General features: G+C 39.8%; 1 non-coding gene across 1 annotated transcript; it reads left to right on the top strand.

Annotated features, from left to right (window-relative positions):
* The first annotated feature begins 3434 nt into the window (after positions 1 to 3434).
* On the top strand, positions 3435 to 3505 carry TRNAD-GUC (transfer RNA aspartic acid (anticodon GUC)). The gene has a single exon. It is a non-coding gene; the product is annotated as a tRNA-Asp (tRNA).
* Positions 3506 to 3973: the final 468 nt, after the last annotated feature.

The raw sequence follows: 3973 nt of genomic DNA, 5'->3' as shown, positions 1-3973 counted from the left end.
GAACCTGATCATCACATGTTCCGCATGGTTTCTCAGAAACACTAATGAAGGTATTCAAGGAAGAGGAAGTTATGTCAGTAGAAAATAAATGTCTTAAGGCATTATTTAAGATCAGTGATTCTTAATCAGGTATATTCCAGAATCATCAGTGAAGTTTTTTTTAAGAATATGGATGTGTTCAATTTCACGTTCTGGCATCCTATTTTAGTAAATCTCACGTATATCTAGGTACCTGCATTAGAGAAATAAAAGTTCAACAGGCATTTCTGATGCATGTCCTGATTAAACCCCATTCCTTCTTAAATCATATCTTATCTAATTAGGCAATGTCTGTAGGACCTAGCTTCATTACCTTTTTTGTTTTTAAATCTAGAATTACCACAAAAAATGGAGCATCTTTCATTGTGTTTGTACCTTTCCTGGCTCTGCACTCATACAAATCTGAGAGATGCAGACCCCCAATAAAGTCAGAGGCAGAGGCAGAAGATGCCACCAGTTGAGAGTGATGCTTTGCTTCAGGGTTGACTCCCTGGAAGAAGATGAATCTTTAACTCATCTCCTGAACTTAGCATCCAGGATGGAGAGCCTCATTCAAGGGACTGGTGTGGAGGAGATCCTGCAGTTACAAGTCCCACTGTAAAGTAGCAAATTGCTCTTTTGATTTTTAAAGGAATCTTTCATTTATTAAGAGTCGACTGAAATTCAAGTGCCTTCTATGCTTCAGGCTTTGTCTATTGTTTGGTGAGCAAAGGGGACTTGGCAGATTCCACACTGTGCTGGCTTGAAGGAATACATGGACCCTAGAAAAGCCATGTTTTAATCAAAATCCCATTTTGTAAAGGCAGAATAATCCCTATTCAATACTGTATGTTTGAAACTGTAATCAGATCATGTTCCTGGAGATGTGATTTAATCAAGAGTGGTTGTTAAGCTGCATTAGGTGATGACATGTCTCCACCCATTCAAGTGGGTCTTGATTTGTTTCCAAAGTCCTATAAAAGAGGAAACATTTTGGGGAATGGGGGAGATTCAGAGAGAGCAGAGCAGAATGGCATGCCATGAGAAGCACAGTCCACCAGCCAACGACCTTTGGAGATGAAGAAGGAAAATGCCTTTCAGGGAGCTTCATGAAACTAGAAGCCAGGAGAATAAGCTAGCAGATAATGCCGTGTTCATCATGTGCCCTCTCAGAGAGCGGAACCCTGACTGTGTTCACCATGTGCCCTTCCAGCTGAGAGAGAAACGCTGACTGTGCTCACCATGTGCCTTCTCACTTGAGAGAGAAGCCCCTGAACTTCATCGGCCTTCTTGAACCAAGGTATCTTTCCCTGCCTTAGATTGGACATCTCTATACACTTTAATTGGGACATTTTCTTGGTCTTAGAATTGTAAACTAGCAGCTTATTAAATTCCTGCTTTAAAAGCCATTCCATTTCTGGTATATTGCATTCTGGCAGCTAACAAACTGCTAGCATGTGTGAACACATGCTTAGACAGGTTCACAATCTGCCAAGTTCAGCCCTATGAACTGGCCCTTCTGCAGCATATTGGTCTCTGGCCAGCTTCAGACCCGCAAAGCTGAGAATGTCACTTCCTGAGCCTGTGCAGACTCCATTGAGCTACTAACTATTGCAGGGCAAGAGTCAGTTAATAATTGTCTGTCTCTTAGTTTCTCTTTATAGACAAACAAACAAACAAAAAACCCCAATATGGTAGGAGAAGGGGCCTGTGCAAAGAGGCACAAGAGTGGGACAAACAATTTAGGGTGCTTTCAGGATGTTGGAAATAGTTCTTTGATTTACTGCAAGTAAGTAACTACGTCTGGGAAGGCATCCGATAACTGGACCATGGGAGACCTAGGACACCGTGCTGAGAAAACTTCTGGAACTTTGTTTAGTAGACAATGGAAGGCAATTTAAGGCCCTGGCCCCAAAGATGAGACTTGCAGCTGTTGCTAAAGTTGGAAGGATTGACCAGATTGGGGATGACTGAAGGCTGAAGATGAGTTGGGGAGTTTCCAGAATTATCCAGGTCTCAGGCAAGGGGGCCTAATCCAGGATAGGTAGTAGGAATGAAAGCAAATGATGGGCTAAGATGATATTACAGAGGCAGATTACCCAAGACTCTTATTACTTCTCCCAATTTAGACCTTCTTGGCTGTTTCCTCCATTTGTTTTTAACTAATTTAAGCCTATTTGTGTTTAACCTGATACCAAAATAAACATCCAATTCAGTTTAAAAATGTGATAAATATAGAAACATATAGAGAGATACAGGACCATAGAAAGTGCCTCAATTAGTTGGTGGACTGTGTTTTACTGAGTTGGTCATTTATCCCAGTGAGAGGCTTTCTGGAGACATAAGTTGGATGGGTAGTCTCACCCCAGTACTGGAATGCAGCTACTAAGTTGCAAGCAGAATGGCCCATTTTGAATATTTCAGTCTATATGTGCCAGTTCTAGTGAAAAATGTACCCTCATCCCCCTTAACCACTTTATTTTTACCTTTTGCTGGACTGATTTATTTTTTAACATTCATTCTTAGCACCCTAACTTGTTTTGTCTTGCAAGCTTAGTTGAAGCTGACAGTGGGCAGACATTTCTGAAGATAGAGTGATCTCCTTTTAATGACATGACACATTGGAAGCCAGCCTGTGAGGAAGCACAAAACTGGGGGGCATTTGTCTATTACCAGTTGCTGGAGTGATTCAGGGACCGAATCAGACTTTGTTGAAATTATAGGAGCATTTTAGAAAATTTTAGCGAATGACACACACAAATGCAAGCATTAGAATGCAGGAATCCTTAACCATCTGTGTTTACCCAATGAAGTACACATTTTCTGTGATTGTCATTGAAAGCATTAAAGATTGGACATGCTGGTAACTCTGTGTTGGATTAATATCCAACTAAAGTGGCTTACAGCACAACAATTTCCTCCTTTGTTATTTTTGTTCCATCAGAAATTAACTAATAGATTTTTCACTGTAGAAAAATTAGAAAAAAAAACATTATAATGCAAAAAAAGGAAAAATTATCCCAATATCACCACTCAGTGATAATCATTATAAATACTTTGGTTTACATTCCTATAAAATGTTAAAAGGGTATCATATTAAGCACTATTTAGTACCAATTTTGCCCTCTGATAATATTTTCATAGACCAGTCATTTTAAAAAAATAAATAACAATTCAGTATTTATGAGTTGAGCATTTACTCCTGCTATCACAGGAGATGGTCATTAGTGATGAATCATGCAATGTATTATTACAAATGGTGGCTGTGTGATGGAAGCATGCAGGGTGTAATGAGAGAATAAAATGGGGTGGGGTGCTTTTGTTTTTCTATTGCATCAAATAATACATCTAAATAATGTTTATTTAATTTTGAGAATCATCACATTTTCCTATGATCAAAAATGAGGTTAGGGGGTGCAAAGGTAGTTCAGTGGTAGAATTCTCGCCTGTCATGCAAGTGACCTGGGTTCAATTCCCAGCCCATGCACTTCCCCAAAACAAACAAACAAGCAAACAAAGGAAAAAACAAACAACAGAAATTCAACAAATGGTGCTGCAATAACGGGATACTTACGTGGAAAAAGAATGAATGCGACCCTGCCATACAGCATACAAAAAAAAAATGAGTCTAGACTCAGCAGGTGAAATCACTGCCCTTCCCCCTACATGGGACATGACTCCTAGGGGTGTAAATCTCCCAGGCAAAGTGGGACATGACCTCCAGGATGAGCTGGGACCTGATATCATGGGATTGAGAAAACCTTCTTGACCAAAAGGAGGAAGAGAGAAATGAGAAAAATAAAGTATCAGTGGCTGAGAGATTTCAGACAGAGTTGAGAGGTTATCCTGGAGGTTATGCTTACGCATTATATAGATATCCCCTTTTAAGTTTATGGTGTATTGGAGTGGCTGGAGGGAAATACTTGAAAATGTTGAGCTATGTTCCAGTAACCTT

Source organism: Tamandua tetradactyla, chromosome 10, assembly GCF_023851605.1.
Source record: "Tamandua tetradactyla isolate mTamTet1 chromosome 10, mTamTet1.pri, whole genome shotgun sequence".
Classification (NCBI taxonomy): domain Eukaryota; kingdom Metazoa; phylum Chordata; class Mammalia; order Pilosa; family Myrmecophagidae; genus Tamandua; species Tamandua tetradactyla.
Note: the sequence above shows the minus strand (reverse complement) of the source record. Positions and strands in the feature narration are given on the sequence as shown.